The sequence below is a fragment of the Lethenteron reissneri genome, chromosome 56 (assembly GCF_015708825.2).
Source record: "Lethenteron reissneri isolate LAM-NWPU_2019-01 chromosome 56, ASM1570882v1, whole genome shotgun sequence".
Taxonomy (NCBI): domain Eukaryota; kingdom Metazoa; phylum Chordata; class Hyperoartia; order Petromyzontiformes; family Petromyzontidae; genus Lethenteron; species Lethenteron reissneri.
In genome coordinates this window covers 5,570,099-5,590,812 of record NC_083834.1, presented here as the reverse complement: position 1 = coordinate 5,590,812, position 20,714 = coordinate 5,570,099, and the positions used below count along the sequence as shown (strand labels likewise).

Below are 20,714 nucleotides of genomic sequence, written 5' to 3'. Positions count from 1 at the left end.
CTGTTAGGGGGAACCCGTGAAGGACGTCACGGCGCACGAGGGGGTGGGTGGCCAGCACCACGCCCGGCCGCCTTTGTCTCCCCAGTGGCGATGTTTACTACACACCGCACAATTGAGGCTCAGTCGACCTGGCTAGCCCAACGAAATCAGTTGTAAACGTGTAGCGGCCAAAAAATCTAAACGCGTGGTGATGTTGATTCTAAATGTGGAAGGGGGAAAATCGAAAGGACTCGGGCAAAAATCCCGGTTATCACGGGGAGAGAGAGAGAGACACGCAAACTCCAAATATACAGCAGCAGGAGTCAGCGTCGCGATTGAACCCACGATCTCCTGTATACCAGGGGAGGTAGTTAACATCTCCTAGCCACCGTGATGATGATGAGAGAGAGACACGCAAACTCCAAATATACAGCAGCGGGCGTCAGCATCGCTATCAAACCCACGACCTCCTGTATACCAGGCGAGGTAGTTAACATCTCCTAGCCACCGTGATGATGATAAGAGAGAGACACGCAAACTCCAAATATACAGCAGCAGGCGTCAGTGTTTGGATCGAACTCACGACCTCCTGTACACCAGGCGAGGTAGTCAACATCTCCTAGCCACCGTGATGATGATGATGATGAGAGAGAGAGAGACACGCAAACTCCAAATATACAGCAGCAGCAGGCGTCAGCGTCGGGATCGAACCCACGACCTCCTGCACACCAGGCGAGGTAGTTAACATCTCCTAGCCACCGTGATGATGATGATGAGAGAGAGAGACACGCAAACTCCAAATATACAGCAGCAGCAGGCGTCAGCGTCGGGATCGAACCCACGACCTCCTGTACACCAGGCGAGGTAGTTAACATCTCCTAGCCACCGTGATGATGATGAGAGAGAGAGAGACACGCAAACTCCAAATATACAGCAGCGGGCGTCAGCGTCGCTATCAAACCCACGACCTCCTGTATACCAGGCGAGGTAGTTAACATCTCCTAGCCACCGTGATGATGATGAGAGAGAGAGAGACGCAAACTCCAAATATGCAACAGGCGTCAGCATCGCGATGGAACCGACGACCTCCTGTATACCAGGCGAGGTAGTTAACATGTCCTAGCCACCGTGGCGCCCCAAATATTCACCACAACTGCAAGGGGTATTCGGCTATAACTGACGCCGATTTCACTTCATCGATGATCACATTCTCCCGCACCTCCGATTTTCACGGTCGACTACGTACGGTGCGAAATAAGTTTTAACGTACGTACAATACGGGCGTTGTTATGTCCACGCACCAGCCCCAGATGCTCACTGGACGTTGAGCCATCGCAGGGAAGTGCCGAGCACGATGGCAAGTTCAGATTTAATCAGCAACCGATGTTGGCTTTGGGCGTGAGTAGTGGCAGCCCTCACCGCTGCGCCACCACTCCCTTCGCACGCACGCACGCACCCACCGATGACTAATAATGATCACAATTAATAATTTTCGATTTAAAGCTTTCGTAACTGCAGGGATTCATCTTCTTGGTTCTTTCGGTAAAGTCACGTAGACAGACCTGTTCTCCACCTGAGGACGGCTGCTTGCGTTGTGGCCGAAACGTCGTGATAATTTATTTTATTATGTTTTATTTTTATTATTGTATTATTTCCATTCTACGTGACTTTGCCGAACGAACCAAGAACACAATAAATATGCCCCCCTTTTTAAAAAAAACACCGGCTAGTGGTCACGGAGACCCATACAAGTCACGCCGTCACTCAGGGTCCTGCTACGGGGATGCTCGGACAAAATCCATTCGCGTTTGGCCTCCAAGACTCGCTCCCAAAGCTCCGTACGGATGGATTCACGAAACCCATCGCTGTACTGTCATCAAAAACGTGATTTGGGGGGCAAAAACGTGATTTGGGGGCAAAAACGTGATTTGGGGGCAAAAACGTGATTTGGGGGCAAAAACGTGATTTGGGGGCAAAAACGTGATTTGGGGGCAAAAACGTGATTTGGGGGCAAAAACGTGATTTGGGGGCAAAAACGTGATTTGGGGGCAAAAACGTGATTTGGGGGCAAAAACGTGATTTGGGGGCAAAAACGTGATTTGGGGGCAAAAACGTGATTTGGGGGCAAAAACGTGATTTGGGGGCAAAAACGTGATTTGGGGGCAAAAACGTGATTTGGGGGCAAAAACGTGATATGGGGGCAAAAACGTGATTTGGGGGCACGCCTCTGAGTCGCACGGTTGCCTACGTAGGGTGCGAACGAAATTCAACGTGCAAAACAACCTGGCCACGTGACAGGCCAAACCTACGACACCTGGCAAGCCACGAGCGGTCAACTATTCAATGAGGAACCAGCATCAACGCCGCTGAGCTTCTGAAATATAACCCCGTGCTTTGAATGAGGATATATCTCTACACATACCATGCATTACATGATACATGCAGATACCTTTTTAACGACTCCGGACTCGATACATGAAACGCGTACATGGATCTCCAGAGGCAAAGACAAAGATCCCCCGTATAGTCTTTACACAACGTTGGAGCAAGTCGTGTTAGCTAGCACCTATGAAGACAAGGTAAGGCATACGGGATGGTGGGTTGCCAGCACTACGCCCGGCCGCCTTTGTCTCCCCAGTGTTAACGTTTAGACACCGCACCAGGGTACTCTTCTGAGGCTGAGTCGACCTAGGGGAGGCCCATGACCGGTTCAGATAACACTGGGCAACAAAAAAAAATTCTGGCCTGGACTTTTGCAGCTGCTTTAGACTAATTTCAGGGTGCTGATTCCAAATCTGATCTCAGATTTGCTCTATCACATCTCATTTTTATGCTATCGGCATACCCCATTTTCATTGAATTTACCCAAAATTAACTCTGTCACTTATGATTGCAAGTTGTTGCGAGTCAGTGACTGCTTTAGTGTTAAAATACGGTGCTGTATTTTTAGGATGGCGTGTTTATAATATAATTTTATGCAGATATCCACATTTATTTTAAAATGCAATATTTGATATCTCAAAAACTGATGCCAGGTTTGGAATCAGCACCCCAAAATTACCTTAAAACCAGTGTAATCGTCACCGGGATTGGTAGCCGTGAGCACACACACACACGCGCATAACTGTATTCATCTGCCGAGATTTTCCCCTCCTGTCGCATCAGATTTCGCCGTTGGATACTTGATGCAAAAGTGAAGAAATGAGGAATTCAAAGACTCTCTCCAGGTGATGTGCGGAGATCGTGGTCACTGCCTCAGGAGAGAACCACGGGCGTGCCACGTGGAGGAGGAGAACTCACACAGACACCCATATACTCACATAGAGACCCATAGACTCACACAGAAACCCATAGACTCACACAGAGACCCATAGACTCACACAGAGACCCATAGACTCGCACAGAGACCCGTAGACTCACACAGAGACCCATAGACTCGCACAGAGACCCGTAGACTCACACAGAGACCCATAGACTCACACAGAGACCCGTAGACTCAAACAGAGACCCGTAGACTCAAACAGAGACCCATAGACTCAAACAGAGACCCGTATACTCAAACAGAGACCCATAGACTCATACAGAGACCCATAGACTCATACAGAGACCCATAGACTCATACAGAGACCCGTAGACTCAAACAGAGACCCGTAGACTCAAACAGAGACCCATTGACTCAAACAGAGACCCGTAGACTCAAACAGAGACCCATAGACTCATACAGAGACCCATAGACTCAAACAGAGACCCGTAGACTCAAACAGAGACCCATAGACTCACACAGAGACCCATAGACTCACATAGAGACCCATAGACTCACACAGCATAGACTCACACAGAGACCCACAGACTCACACATAGACCCATAGACTCATACAGAGACCCACAGACTCACACAGAGACCCATAGACTCACACAGAGACCCATAGACTCACACAGAGACCCATAGAGTCACACAGCATAGACTCACACAGAGACCCACAGACTCACACAGAGACCCATAGACTCACACGGAGACCTATAGACTCACACAGAAACCCGTAGACTCGCACAAAGACCCATAGACTCACACAGAGACCCATAGACTCACACATAGACCCATAGACTCACACAGAGACCCGTAGACTCACACAAATACCCATAGACTCCAACAGAAACCCATAAACTCACACAGAGACCCATAGATTCACACAGAGACCCATAGATTCACACAGAGAACCACAGACTCACACAGAGACCCATAGACTCACACAAAAACCCATAGACTCACACAGAAACCCATAGACTCACACAGAGACCCATAGACTCACACAGAGACCCATAGGCCCAAACACAGAGATCTATAGACTTGCATACAGAACTACACTTACATAGAGACCTATATACTCACATAGAGATCCATAAACTAACATAGATACACATAAACTCATACAGAGACTCATACTTACATTGAGACCCATATACTGTAAGTTCAAAACAACCCATAGGCTCGCATAGAGGCCCATAGACGTACCCAGAGACCCTTGGGCTCAGACAGATACCTATAGACTCACACAGAGACGCATAGACCCACACAATGACCCATAGACTCACACAGAGACCCATAGACTCACACAGAGACCCATAGACTCACACAGAGACGCATAGACCCACACAATGACCCATAGACTCACACAGAGACCCATAGACTCACACAGAGACGCATAGACTCACACAAAAACCCATAGACTCACACAGAAACCCATAGACTCACACAGAGACCCATAGGCCCAAACACAGAGATCTATAGACTTGCATACAGAACTACACTTACATAGAGACCTATATACTCACATAGAGATCCATAAACTAACATAGATACACATAAACTCATACAGAGACTCGTACTTACATTGAGACCCATATACTGTAAGTTCAAAACAACCCATAGGCTCGCATAGCGGCCCATAGACGTACCCAGAGACCCTTAGGCTCAGACAGATACCTATAGACTCACACAGAGACCCATATACTCACACAGAGACCCATAGACTCACACAGAGACCCATAGACTCACACAGAGACCCATAGACTCATACGGAGATCCATATACTCGCGCAGAGACCCATAGACTCACACAGAGACCCATAGACTCACACAGAGACCCATAGACTCATACAGAGACCGAAGACTCACACAGAAACCCATAGACTCACACAGAAACCCATAGGCCCAAACACAGATATCTATAGACTTGCATACAAAACTACACTCACATAGATACCCATAAACTCATACAGAGGCTCATACTTACATTGAGATCCATATATGTGCATAACAACCCAGAGGCTCGCATAGAGGCGCATAGCCCCACCCAGAGACCCTTAGGCTCAGACAGATACCTATAGACTCACACAGAGACACATATACCCACACAATGACCCATAGACTCACACAGATACCTATAGACTCACACAGAGACCCAAAGACTCACACAGAGACACATGACTCACACAGAGACCCCTAGACTCACACAGAGACCCATAGACTCACACCGAGACCCACAGACTCACACCGAGACCCACAGACTCACGCAGAGACCCACAGACTCACAAAGAGACCCATATACTCACACAGAAACCCACATACTCACACAGAGACCCATATACTCACACAGAGACCCATATACTCACACCGAGACCCATATACTCACACAGAAACCCACAGACTCACACAGAAACCCACAGACTCACACCGAGACGCACAGACTCACACACAGATATCTGTACTGGAGGTGCCTTCGTCACTAGCAGCGATGGTCCACCACTCCTCCAGTCCTCACGCAATCACAGGGCTCATGGGCCACCTGAACATCACATCACAGCGGTGTCAACCTCAGCAGCAGCAGCAGCAGCAAATCACTGCGACTAAGACTCAACTTTACATTCACCCACCCCACCACCGTATCCCCACTCACCTCTCTCGTACCGTGTGTGGTCCGTTCACTGTTGGTGAAGTCGCCTCTCCTCCTCACCGTCAGTCTCGCTCTCTCGCTGGCGTCCCCACAGAGAAGAGCGCAAACAGCTGAAGGAGACGCGCTCGCAGTACGAAGTCAGACCTCTCTTCTCGTCACCACACCGGGAGTTGCCAGCTCGTCCATGGCTCCATCACCCCCCACACACACAACCCGAGACTCTCTCCCGCCTCTCGCCGCTTCTCCAACGACAGCGTCGACTCCGAGGTCGCACGCGCCGAGATGTGCTGTGCTGTGTTGATAGCTGGCTCTGGTTAGATGGCTGCCTATTCCTGTCCAGCGGAATTTGAAGTCGAAAAGCCCCGGGCGAGGCTGCTATCCGTGTCGCTCGATGGCCAACGGCACTTGAAGTCGTGTTGCTTTACAGATGAGACGAAAGTCCGCCCGGTGTAGCCTCTGCCAGGCTTGTGTTGTTGTTGTTGTTGCTGTTGTTGTTGGGGGTAGTCGCTTTGCTTGCGAGCAGCAACAACAGCGGCAGCGGCACGGGTGAAGAAAGGCCGGCAGGTTACTGTGGTGGCACGGCGAGCAAGCGGAGCGGTGTCACTCAGCAACCACGCCCGGGTCGCTTCTAGTGTCGATGTTTACAACTTCGCACCAGGTACACTCACTTGAGGCTGAGTCGACCTAGGGGAGGGGTGGGGTAGGGTGGTGGGGGTGGGGAGGGCGGGCAGGTGAGGGAGGACCCATGTGACCGCTTCGTGATAATCGTCACTCGCTGTGTGTGCGCGCGTGTCCGTGAGCGGGGATCGAACGCGCGTGGCCGGATTCAGAGCGCAGCGTTCAGTCACTGCTCCCCACCACGCACACAACACGCAGTCACATGCAAAGATCACCCGTGTAGCCTTGAGAGACTGTAGGGGCAAGTGCCGTCAGCGAGCGACTTTGAGGGGCTTCACGGCACGCGAGAGGGCGAGTGGCCAACACCACACCCGGCCGCCTTTGTCTCCCCAGTGGCGATGTTTCCACCTCCGCAACAGGTACTCATTTGAGGCCGATTCGACCTACGGGAGGCCCAGGACCGGTTCAGACAATCGTCACCGGGTGTTGTTGGCCGTGGGTGGGAATCGAACCCGCGTGGCCGGGTTCGTAGCGCGGCGCGGCGCTAACCGCTGCGCCACCGCTCCTCACTACAGCAAGCAGTCTCCGGCACGGTGAAAGCTGCTGGAGTGACACTCAGTCACTCACTCGTCGAGTGGTGAACAGTGGCCGGATTAAGCTAATGCGGGGGCTGTCGCATATGTTATAAAAGGGCCCTAGTAAAATAAACACGTAAATATTAAAACGCGTACATGTTTAATTTGCATAGTAAAGCAATTGTAATTTTTTTATTCTCTGTACAGCCGGATAATACGGCAAATCGCTAACCTTAAACACCCGGTCGTTCGTAAAAGTTTAAGGCAGTATAGTACTACAGTAATAGAGCAAGTGCAGAATCACTTAACCGGAATTGATAGCTTGAAAGCATTTAGAGCGGGGCCTTTGAAAGTGCGGGGCCCGTAGCGTTTGTAGCTACTAAACATGTAGCTACTACTAATGTAGCTACTACTACACATGCAGTTACTACACATGTAGCTACTACACGTGTAGCTACAACACGTGTAGCTACTACACGTGTTGTAGCTACTACACTAACGTGTAGTAACTACACCTGCATGTGTAGTAGCTACTACACGTGTAGTAGCTACATGTGTAGTAGCTACTAGTAGTAGCTACTACACATGCAAATACAACACATGTAGCTACTACACGTGCAAAGAGTATGTGGTTCATTGCAGTCACGAAAACTTCAGATCTAGATAGTTACACGTTGCGCGTATGGTCTGTTCGGGGATGACCGCAGTCGCCACACCGATACCGGAGGATTTTCGTTTTTTTATTTGTACCGATTTGTCCATCATCATCAGGTGTCTCGATCTGCCGCTGCTGCTGCTGCTGCTGTTTGTGCAGTTGATGCGGGTCGGAGTGGACCGAGAGCAAGATCGTGGGATCTTCTGTACGTTGGATCTTAAGAGTAACTGATTGGGTACATGCGCGGGTATTGTTGGGAGCGGTGGGAGTTGAATGGAGGTGATTTGCGTGTGGTGCATCAGCCAGTCATCTCGGTCATCTCGGTCAGTCGACCGGTGGCACCTGCTGGGTCTGCCCCGTGACCTCCTGCCAGCGGGCGTTCGACACTTCACGTGGTGGCCTCAAGGTGCACTTGGCCTGGCACAAGCGTCGTGGTGACGTCACCGCCACTTAGTGGCGAATGGCGGTTGTTGTTGTGTGTGTGTGTCTCTGTGTGTGTTCATCTGGGGAGCGGTAGTGTAGTGGTCAGCTGCGCTGCGCGACACATCGGGTGACCCCGAGTCTCGATTCCCGCTCACGGCCAACATCAGTGACGATTTTTCTGAATAGGTCCTGGGCCTCCCCTAGGTCGACTTAGCCGTCAAATGAGTACCTGGTGCCGTGTGTAAACATCGCGACTAGGGAGACAAAGGCGGCCGGGCGTGGTGCTGGCCACCCACCCCCTCGTGTGCTGTGCCGGCCTTCATAGGTGCTCGCTAACAGCACTTGCCCCACCAGCCTGCGAAGGCTACACGGGGGATCTTTGTCTTTGTGTTAGTCTCTCCGTCTCTTTCGGGGATCGATGACGAATTCTCTGAACCTGTCCTGGGCCCCTTACCTTTAGGTAGACTCGGCCTTAAGACGAGTTAGCCGGGGCGATGCGTAAACATCGGCATTGGGGGACCGCACCACCCACCCACCCACCCTCTCGTTTGCTACTCGCTGACAGCACTTGTCCCCAACAGCTCGGTAAGGGGCTATACGGGGCATCTTTGTCTTTGCTTTATTTCTCTCTCTCTCGTTCTCGCTGCCAGAGGTGGGGTTTTGGCGATGGTGACTAAAGTTTCTAACCAGCAGAAGAATATATATACCGTCTGTAAATATAAATATGCATGCGCCTGTGTGTGTGTGTGTGTCAAGGGTTCGCCCACCCGTGCCGCGATGACGTCAGCTGCGTTAAACGATGAGACGAAGCCCCGCCCCCTTCACCCCCCGCCCCCTTCACCCCCACCCCATCCTAATATCGAGCCCCCCCCCCCCTCGCTCCTCACCCCCTCCCCCTTCACCCCCACCCTCGTATCGAACCCAGCCCCCCCTCTCGCTCCTCACCCCTCCCCCTTCACCACCACCACCCCACCCTCGTATCGAACCCAGCCCCCCCTCTCGCTCTTCACCCCTCCCCCTTCACCACCACCACCCCACCCTCGTAGCAACCCCAGGCCCCCCATTCTTTCCTACCGTGTACAGATGAACAAGGGCAGTCGCCACTGCGACGAGACCGCTTGCTGGTGTCACCACCTTAGCGGTGATCGGTTTGATAACAAATGAACGAAACTCTCCACGATACAGGGTTCTTATTATTTTTTTTGGGGAGAGGATAGTGTGTGGTGGTGGTGGTGGTGGTTAGATCGCGTAAATAAATAAATGTGGTGTCGTCTAACCCGCCACTTAGCAAAGGTTTGTCACGTAAACCGAACGCGCCAATTCGGTTACCGGTTTCAGCACCGTCGGCTGTGTGTTGGAGATCAACGCCACAGCATTTGCAATTCGAGTACGACGTTTCGCTGGCGATTTCGACCGGCATCAGCAGCAGGCGACAGACACATTTGGCTGCCGCCCACAGAGCTGTGTAAGCTCTTTGTTCAGACGGGACCTGACGATCACACACCAAGTGGGCTTATTACCATCACGTGGACATTTACAGCGGCCGAACACTCGAAACGCGTGGCGATGTTGATTCTAAATCCACGCGACCACGGGGAGAGAGAGAGAGAGAGCGAGACACGCAAACTTCAAATATACAGCAGCAGGCGTCAGGGTCGGGATGGAACCCACGACCTCCTGTACACCGGGCGAGGGAGTTAACATCTCACCACGGGGAGATAGATAGAGAGACACGCAAACTCCAAATATACAGCAGCAGGCGTCAGGGTCTGGATAAAACCCACGATCTCCTGTACACCGGGCGAGGTAGTTAACATCTCACCACGGAGAGAGAGAGAGACACGCAGACTCCAAATATACAGCAGCCGGCGTCAGGGTCTGGATCGAACGCACGACCTCCTGTATACCAGGCGAGGTAGTTAACATCTCACCACGGGGAAAGAGAGAGAGACACGCATACTCCAAATATACAGCAGCAAGCGTCAGGGTCTGGATAAAACCCACGATCTCCTGTACACCGGGCGAGGGAGTTAACATCTCACCACGGGGAGAGAGACACACACAAACTCCAAATATACAGCAGCAAGCGTCAGGGTCACGATGGAACCCACGACCTCATGTATACCAGGCGAGGTAGCTAACATCTCACTACGGGGAGAGAGAGACACGTAAACTTCAAATACACAGCAGGCATCGTCAGGGTCGGGATCGAACGCACGACCTCCTGTACACCGGGCGAGGTAGTTAACATCTCACCAGTGCGCGCCACCCCAAAGCAGATTCCACGTCCACAGTTTCCTTAACGCCAATAAAATGGGGCTGAGCGTTTATGACCGAACCTTTGCACGCTTCGGCACAAACACGACGCGTAACCGAAGTCCGTACGCTTCGTGACTTACTGATAATTAATCGTCTTGGAACAAGGAGGCTTGACGTGGCTCGGAGGCTCCCTGCCAATGCCGGGTCTCAGCCACTGCTCTGGGATTGAACCCAGGTGCTCAGGTGCGAAGCGAGTTGATGGTGTCAGCCGGGACACCACTGCCTGACAGATAGACCCGCAGAATCGCATAGAGACACGCAGACTCGCATAGAGACCTGTAGACTCGCATAGAGACCTGTAGACTCGCATAGAGACACGCAGACTCGCATAGAGACCCATAGACTCACACAGATACCCATAGATTCGCATGGAGACACGCAGACTCGCATAGAGACCCATAGACTCACACAGATACCCATAGATTCGCATGGACACACGCAGACTCGCATAGAGACCCATAGACTCGCATAGAGACCCATTGACTCGCATAGAGACACGCAGACTCGCATAGAAACCCGTAGACTCACACAGAGACCCATAGACTCGCATGGAGACACGCAGACTCGCATAGAGACCCATAGACTCACATAGAGACATAGAGACCCGTAGACTCACATAGAGACCCGCAGACTCACATAGAGACCTGTAAACTCACATATAGACCCGTAGATTCACACAGAGACCCGTAGACTCACATAGAGACTTAGAGACTCGCATAGAGACATATAGACTCGTAAACTCACACAGAGACCCATAGACTCACATAGAGACTTATAGACTCACATAGAGACCCATAGACTCACATAGAGACATATAGACTCATATAGAGATCGGTAGACTCACATAGAGACCCGTAGACTCACATAGAGACCCATAGACTCACATAGAGACCCATAGACTCACACAGAGATCGGTAGACTCACATAGAGACCCGTAGACTCACACAGAGACCTGTAGACTCACATATAGACTTATATACTCGCATAGAGACCCATAGACTCACATAGACACTCGTAGACTCACACAGAGACCCAAAGACTCGCATAGAGACCCATAGACTCACATAGACACTCGTAGACTCACACAGAGACTCGTAGACTCACACAGAGACCCATAGACTCACATAGAGACCCGTAGACTCACACAGAGACCCGTAGACTCGTATAGAGACCCTTAGACTCGCATTGAGTTCCATAGACTCGCATAGAGACATGGACTCGCATTGCAGTCCATTGACTCATAATGAGACCTATGAACTCACTTATATCGAGTTGCGATTAAACCGGGGTTTTAAGTTCAGTGGCTGTCTAACTGCCTATTTATTTTTCAATCTGTGTAATACATGCGTACATGGACGTAGCCATGGAGTCAACATTGGGGGGGTGACCAAATCTTCCAGGGGGTCTGGGGGTCCCCCCCCAGAAAAAAATCTAAATTTGAAAACGAATTTACTGCCATTTCCTGTCTAAAATATTAAAAGATTCACTACCATACGGGATTGACTTTTATTTATTTTTTACAATAATGCCTAATAGTGTATTGTATTACATTGCTCTGTTTTTTTCTTTTTGACCTTTTCTTGTTTCATTGTATGTAATGGCAGAGATTAGGGATTAATAAAGTACAACCATAACCACAATCATATGAACATAATTCTATTCTATAGCAAATATATTTCGGGGGGGGGAGGGCATTTTGAGCATATTTATTATAATTACGGGCTTGTATGCGAACCTACCTCTCTGTATGTCTATCTCTCTGTACCACTGTCTACCTACGTAACCCACCTGTCTCTCCATTCGATAATTATCGATCTCCCTGTGGGCCTATCTGGCTATCTGCGTACGTGTGTCTCTCTATCCGTTGGGGAGCGGTGGTGCAGCGGTTAGCACTACGTTGCGCTGCGAACCTGGCGACCCGGGTTCCATTCCCGCTCAGGAACAACACCAGTGACGATTATCTCAAGCGATCCTGAGCCTCCCCTAGGTCGACTCAGCCGCAAATGAGTACCTGATGCGGTGTGTAATCATCACCAATGGGGGGGAGACAAAGACGGCCGGGCGTGGTATTGACCACCCACCCCTTCGCGTGCCGTGCCGGCCTTCATAGGCGCTCGCTAACAGCACTTGCCCCAACAGTCTGTTAAGGCGATACGGCAGATCTTTGCCTTCATCTTGCGTGTGTCTCTCCTCTCTGCCTCCGTCTCTCACCCTCTGCCCCACGCTCCCTCGCCCATTGATCATCGGCAAGCAAGCAAGCACGCTGCATCATACTCCCCCGGTTTCAACACGAACAGATCGCCCGCGCAGAAACCAACAAATGGCTTGGGGGGGTGGAGGGGGTGGAGGGGGTCAGGACCCAGAGCCGGCAAGTCGAGCCGGGTGACATTCCTACGTCGGCTAGGCAGCGGCAAGAGCCGCCTCGCACTTTGCCGCAACCCGAGCAGACCGAAAGCCTCACCTCCGAACGATGCGAACGCACAAAAGCATCAGCTACTTTACCACCCAACCACCTACCACCACCCCCCCGCAGTTCAGGGGGTGTTCCCATACACCGATACAACAACAACAACCGCCATTCACCACTAAGTGGCGGTGACGTCACCACGACGCTTGTGCCAGGCCATGTGCACCTTGAGGCTACCACGTGAAGTGTCGAACGCCCGCTGGCAGGAGGTGACGGGCAGACCCAGGTGCCACAGGTCGACTGACTGAGATGACTGAAACGACTGGCTGATGCACCACCTGTGCCCCCTACTGTGACAACTTGCTGTGCTTTAGCCACCCGGCGCTCCGCTCGTTGTTGTGAGCGTCGCTCCTCCGCCCTCCGTTGTTGTTGGAGGGCGACTGCCTCCAACTGCCCAGTAGCAGCGTCCTTCACGAGCCTCCTCCACAGAGGCCGATCTTGACACCGCTGGTACCGGCCATCGGCAAGTCCACTCAGCTCCACGTCCACCACCGAGTAACCGTGCCACGTCCGTTCGCCACTGAGCGGTGGATGCCGCCACGTGAAGTGCCCAAAGGCTCCGCTGCTGCTGCTGGCACGAGGAGGTCACGGGACACGGGGGCAGACCCAGACCGTGCGCGGGGTTGACTGACTGAGATGACTGGCAGATGCACCAGCTGTGCCCCCTACCGTGCCACCACAAACCTCCCATCTCCGCACCCCCAGATTCAAACGAAAAATGTATTTAACTGGCGAAGTTTCGGGCAATCACCACTCAATTTGCAGCACGTAAAAGGGTTGCGTTCTTTATCGGAATGAGAATATTTATTCTTGTAACACGGAGGAATCCGATGAGCTGTAAAGCTCTTGATTAACGACGCCATACATCGTCGTGATCACCGTCGGGCATGGGCATCACGATCGTGGCACGTGAATGGTTACGTGATTCGCGTGCCATGAACGAGAGCCTTTTCCCCGACACGCCCTCCTATTATAGTGTCATTGACACGGTGAGTATTGAGGTTCTCATTTGCCAACGCAGCAAAGGCAGCAGCAGCAGCAGCATCATCATTATCATTGCTTCAACGTCATCATTGGTTGAAGAACAGAGCAGCAGCAGCAGCAGAAGCAGCAGTTGCTCGCAAACTTGGCTCCGCGCTGAAATCGACCAGGAGGCATGAGCCGATCAGGCTCAGAAGTTCACTTCCGTTTACGAATCTCGCGTCTGGCAGCAAACACGACCAAGGAGGTGGATGCCTCTTTGGTCGTGTTTGCCACCAGTGATGAGGTCTCCTGCTGCTGCTGCTGCTGGCCAACGACGAGAGGGCTTCAGCAGCGAGGGAGACAGAGAGAGCGACACAGAGAGACAGAGACAGAGACACAGAGACACAGAGAGAGAGAGACACACAGAGGGAGGCAGAGATAGAGACAGAGAGACGCCGAGAGAGAGACACAGAGACACACAGAGAGAGAGGCACAGAAAGAGAGGCAGAGATAGAGACAGAAGGACACAGAGAGAGAGAGACACAGAGACACACACAGAGAGAGAGACACAGAGACACAGAGAGAGAGACACACAGAAAAACACACAGAGAGAGGCACAGAGGGAGGCAGAGAGAGACAGAGACACACAGAGAGAGACACACAGAGACTTTTGACTTTTAAACAACTTTTATTGTCGCCAGCAGCAACAGCACTGGAGGCTATTCCGACACGAAATACACAAAGTCACTAGCAACCAAATAAACAAAACGCTATAAATCCACGCGCGGTGGCACCAAATGTACCGCGCACAACACGAAAGAAAAGTCACGTGGTTGTGGTTGTGGTGGTGGTTGTGGTGGTGGTGGTTGTGGTGGTGGTGGTGCTGGTTGTGGTGGTGGTGGTCATCGCGCACGCCACGGTGACGAGCGAGCGCTTCAGAAGGTGAACACCACGAGGGTGCCGTCCACGCTGGTACAGAGAGGGGCTTGTCCGGCTCCCCAGCGTTCGAAGAAGACGCGCACATCACCGACATGTGTGTGGTACATGGCGTGCTCCAGCCAGAGCCGCGCCTTGAGCAGGCCCCTGAACACTGGAAGCAGCACAGAGCAGCCGTCAGTGTCACCTTCCAGCATCTTATTCCTCGTTCTGTACACCACCATCTTCGCCTGAGCACAGGCGAAGTTGGCGAGGTCATGGCGCTCGGTAGCCAAGGCACCACCCCATTTACGAAGCTGCTGTTGTAGAAGGGCACCCCCACTTTCCTGAAGATGTCCCCCAAAAGGCGGAACATTGCTTTGAGCCGATGCTGGTAATGGGTCACTGCCTCCAACTGTCCTGTAGCGGTCTTCACGAACCTCCTCCTCCTCCACACGAAGACAACGATCTCCCCGTGTAGCCTGTAACAGACTCTTGGGACAAGCACCTATGAAAACCGGCATGGCCACGCAAGGCGGTGGAGTGACCAGCACCACACCTGGCCGCCTTTGTCTCCCCGACTCGCGATGATTTACACTCAGCACCAAGATACTCATTTGAACCTCGTAACGACCTTGCCATACTTGGTCACTCGCACCGAGACACGGACAATGCTCACCCGAGGCTTCAAACAAACACACGCTCAGCTCAGCACGCGCTTAGCTCACGCATACCTGAACAAGGCAGGGTGCGAGCAATTTAAGAGAACGCGATGCTCCTCGTCACTGTCTGCATGCTCGGAGGCCCGGTCCATCGCGGAACTCGCCAGGGATGTGAAGTACGCCAGCAATGCTGTGACTTTGCCGAATATTGTTTTTCGCATTTCTAACTATTCCTGAGAGGTGCATTCAGACACACAGAGAGAAAGAGACACATCAGAAACGAAAAACTCAGCGAGTACAACGCAGCACCAGCAGCAGTAGCATAGGAGGTCATCGCGATGGCAATGAAAATACGTTTTGTACGTTTCATACAATAGCAAGTAAAACTAAACTATGTTTTTGCATTTTACCAGGTAAGGCCCACTGAGCTATTTAGCTCTTTTTCAGAAGCGACTTTGCTATCACAACTGACAGCTTGAAGAGGTTGGGCTTGATCATCATCATGATCATCGCGTAGACATTTATAGCAGCCCAAGTGCTCTAAACATTGATTTAAAATGTGGAGGGGAAAATCAGAGGAACCGGAAAAAAATCCACGCGACCACAGGGAGAAAGAGAAACACGCAAACTCCAAATATACAGCAGCAGGCGTCAGGGTCGGGATCGAACCCACGACCTCCTGTAGACCAGGCGATGTAGTTAACATCTCCTAGCCACCGTGATGATGATGATGATGAGAGCGAGAGACACGCAAACTCCAAATATACAGCAGCAGGCGTCAGGGTCGGGATCGAACCCACGACCTCCTGTATACCAGGCGAGGTAGTTAACATCTCCTAGTCACCGTGATGATGATGAGAAAGAGACACGCAGACTCCAAATATACAGCAGCAGGCGTCAGGGTCGGGATCGAACCCACGACCTCCTGTACACCAGGCGAGGTAGTTAACATCTCCTAGTCACCGTGATGATGATGAGAAAGAGACACGCAGACTCCAAATATACAGCAGCAGGCGTCAGGGTCGGGATCGAACCCACGACCTCCTGTAGACCAGGCGATGTAGTTAACATCTCCTAGCCACCGTGATGATGATGAGAGAGAGAGAGAGAGACGCAAACTCCAAATATACAGCAGCAGGCGTCAGGGTCGGGATCGAACCCACGACCTCCTGTATACCAGGCGAGGTAGTTAACATCTCCTAGCCACCGTGATGATGATGATGAGAGAGAGAGACACGCAAACTACACATATACAGCAGCAGGCGTCAGGGTCGAGATCGAACCCACGACCTCCTGTTTACCAGGTGAGGTAGTTAACATCTCCTAGCCACGTGATGATGATGATGAGAGAGAGAGAGACACGCAAACTACACATATACAGCAGCAGGCGTCAGGGTCGAGATCGAACCCACGACCTCCTGTATACCAGGTGAGGTAGTTAACATCTCCTAGCCACCGTGATGATGATGATGAGAGAGAGACACGCAAACTCCAAATATACAGCAGCAGGCGTCAGGGTCGGGATCGAACCCACGACCTCCTGTACACCAGGCGAGGTAGGTAACATCTCCTAGCCACCGTGATGATGATGATGATGAGAGAGAGACACGCAAACTCCAAATATACAGCAGCAGGCGATCCCAAAAGGGATGGCGATGAGACTTGAGGTGGTAGCGAGGAGGTGACATTGATGATGTGTTGGTTGTCATGGTAACAAAGAGGTGACATTGATGAGGTGTTGGTCGTCTTGGTAACGAGGAGGTGACATTGATGAGATGTTGGTTGTCTTGGTAACGAGGAGGTGACATTGATGAGATATTGGTTGTCTTGGTAACGAGGAGGTGACATTGATGAGATATTGGTTGTCTTGGTAACGAGGAGGTGACATTGATGAGGTGTTGGTTGTCTTGGTAACAAGGGGGTAACATTAATGAGGTGTTGGTTGTCATGGTAACGAGGAGGTGACATTGATGAGATATTGGTTGTCATGGTAACGAGGAGGTGACATTGATGAGGTGTTGGTTGTCATGGTAACGAGGGGGTAACACTGATGAGGTGATGGTTCATCTTCTTTGTTCTTTCGGTAAAGTCACGTAGAAGGGAAGTAATAAAATAATACAAATAAAACACAATAAAATAATTCTCACGACGTTTCGGCCACAACGCAAGCAGCCGTCCTCAGGTGAAAACCAGGTCTGTCGAGGCGACAGGTGTTGGTTGTCTTGGTAACGAGGAGGGTGACATTCACAACGTGAATTACGCAATGACTTGGCCCCCAGGGCCGTTGCGTGTGAAGTCACAGAAGGGTGAAGCAAGTGATGTTGGCAATGCGGGCACTGCTGCTGCTGCTGCTGCTGCATATGTTGGACTTCTTTCGCACCGTACGTAGCCAACCGTGGATACAACAAGCAGCTCTCAAGAAATGTGTTTGTCTGTCTAGATCAGGGGTCGGCAACCAAAATAACAAGAAGAGCCATTTCTTTCCAATTCGGTACAAAATTCAGTATTTCAAGAGCCGCAATGCATCTGAGTACATACGTACTCATCGTCAAGAAGCAGCCCGTAAAGAGCCGCATGCGGCTCCGGAGCCGTAGGTTGCCGACCCCTGGTCTAGATGATGATCATTTCAATGTGCACGGCTACCGGTGGCTTCCTCATATCGGCAGGGAAGAGCGTTCCAGACGGCCGCCTTGGTTCCGTGGCTGAGCCAAGAGTCGCTGCCGTGAAGATGATCAAAGGGACCGTCCATAAATGACGTCACGCACCTGGGGGTGGTGGGGGGTCAGACATTTGTGACGTTGTGTGACGAGTGGAGGGGGAGTTTGAGAAATGTGACGTCGCATCAAAATGCTGCAACTTTAAATAAATATAGACAACACGTTCTACTTAATTGAATCGACTTTTTAATAAATGTTTTCTCCTACAACATCAGAGTGCAGCGCCACATTAAATACGCGCTACAATGACAATTGTTTTATTTTTAAAATGGATTTTTTTTTTGGGGGGGGTGGTGGGGCAGAGCTTTGTGACGTCATATTTGAGGGGGGGGGGTCTGACTATTTGTGACGCCGTGTGACGAGGTTGGGGGGGGGGGTCAAAAATCGTCAAAAATCGTCCAAAATCGCGTGACGTCATTTATGGACGAACCCAAAGGAGGTGCACAAGGACAGTCAACAATGCGAACAAAACAACGTGTGGTCTTTAAATAATATTAATAAAAAAAAACATAATAGGTGAGCTTGCGGGCCAATGGCTCTTGATGTGCTGTTAAGAAGGTCCATTACCCGAAACGTCGCCTATTATATCTGTGTTTTTTTAAAAGACTAAGATCCCCCGTGTAGCCTTAACAGACTGTAGGGGCAAGTGCTGTTAGCGAGCACCTATGAAGGCCGGCACGGCACACGAGGGGGTGGGTGGCCAGCACCACGCCCGGCCGCCTTTGTCTCCCCATTGGCGATGTTTACACACCGCACCAGGCACTCATTTGAGGCTGAGTCGACCTGGAGGAGGCGCACCACCGACTCAGACAATCGTCACTGGTGTTGGTCGTGAGCAGGATTCGAACTTGGGTCTCCGGGTTCGATGGCTGCTCCACTACGCCATGTACATGGGACAGAGCAGTGGTTCTAAATCTTGGGACAGAGCAGTGGTCCTCAATCTTGGGATGGAGCAGTGGTTCTAAATCTTGTCTGGTTTTAAATCTTGGGGTAGAGCAGTGGTTCTAAATCTTGGCTGGTTCTAAATGTTGGGACAGAGCAGTGGTTCTAAATCTTGGGATGGAGCAGTGGTTCTAAATCTTGGGATGGAGCAGTGGTTCTAAATCTTGGCTGGTTCTAAATCTTGGCTGGTTCTAAATCTTGGCTGGTTCTAAATCTAGGGATGGAGCAGTGGTCCTCAATCTTGGGTGGCTACTGTTGTTGTTGCATTTTCTTTTAACAGAGGATACCCCCCCCCCCCACCCCCCATTGCTTGACCCAACATTGGCTCTGAGAAATAAATGTGTTGACGATGAACATCCGATATTTTCACAAATTGTCCGTGTTGTGAGGTTTAACCTAGATAGCCTGGGGTCACCTGCAAACGAATAACAAGAAAAAAACATTATACGGATGTTCTGCGCGTGCGACGTCATTTGTTCAGTTCCTCCAGGCAACCCAACATTGTTTGCTATCAACGAGTTTATTCAGGTCTTTCATATCGTTATAGGTTGACCGTATGGATTTCAAAATGTAGCGTGGTTATTTTACATGGGCAGATTCATCCAACGTGACCATTCACCAATGATTCTTACGCACGATATAGTTTCACGCATTTATAAATCATCTCACGTCACCCCCTTGGGACGTTGCCACGTAACCCCAGGGAGAGGATCCGCGTAACCCCCGGCTGAGAACCACTGGGATCGAGCGTTTCTCCCTTGCCGAGGTGACATGCGCTGTGAACAGAACAACCGGATTCGTTGTGAGGGCAGCGCAAGCCCTGTCATTCTCTCGCTGCTTTCAGAACAATCTTCAGGATCGCATCATCGTCAAGATCGCATCACCACCAAGATCGCATCACCACCAAGATGGCATCACCATCACCAAGATCCCATCACCACCAAGATGGAGTCACCACCAAGATCTTATCACCATCAAGATGGCATCACCACCAAGATCCCATCACCACCAAGATGGCGTCATCACCATCACCAAGATTGCGTCATCATCACAAAGAATGGGTTAGCTTCCAAGCCCCCCCCCCCCCAAGTCACTGCATTATTTTGTATTCAACACGGCGTTACCTGTGTAATGTATGCATTGCTGCGTAATTACATTATCAAAGCGTGTTTGTTTGCATGCTTCCCACCGCAGTGTTCGCGTTGAAGACCTCGCAGAGAATGGCTTTGACGGCGACCTTGCGGGATTGGTGCCAGAGAGTTGCGGCCATGAGATTGAGCATATTGGCAAATATCGGAGGAAAGCGTTAACGAGTGACGCGATTTCGATTTAAAGCTTTCGTGACTGCAGGGATTCACCTTCTTGGTTATTTCGGTAAAGTCACGTAGAATGTAAATAATAAAATAATAAAAATATAAAACATAATAAAATAATAAAATTTCGATTTAAAGCTTTCGTGACTGCAGGGATTCATCTTCTTGGTTCTTTCGGTAAAGTCACGTAGAATGGAAATAATAAAAAAATAA

The 20,714-nt window shown here is 50.9% G+C and overlaps 1 protein-coding gene and 1 long non-coding RNA gene across 3 annotated transcripts in view; one reads left to right on the top strand and one right to left on the bottom strand.

The window, feature by feature from the left end:
* LOC133357092 (uncharacterized) overlaps positions 1–6,572 on the bottom strand; it is a 40,307-nt gene extending 33,735 nt beyond the window's left edge. Inside the window, exon 1 of one of the 2 annotated variants that reach the window (XM_061574872.1) lies at positions 5,936–6,572. The gene's annotated coding sequence lies outside the window, so the exon portion shown is untranslated. The remainder of the gene's footprint in view (positions 1–5,935) is intronic. The other variant, XM_061574873.1, reaches the window with a different exon arrangement.
* A 160-nt stretch (positions 6,573–6,732) lies between these two features.
* On the top strand, positions 6,733–20,488 carry LOC133357100 (uncharacterized). Its single transcript, XR_009756927.1, has 3 exons — positions 6,733–6,969; positions 20,033–20,249; positions 20,383–20,488. It is a non-coding gene; the product is annotated as an uncharacterized LOC133357100 (long non-coding RNA).
* The last annotated feature ends 226 nt before the right edge of the window (positions 20,489–20,714 follow it).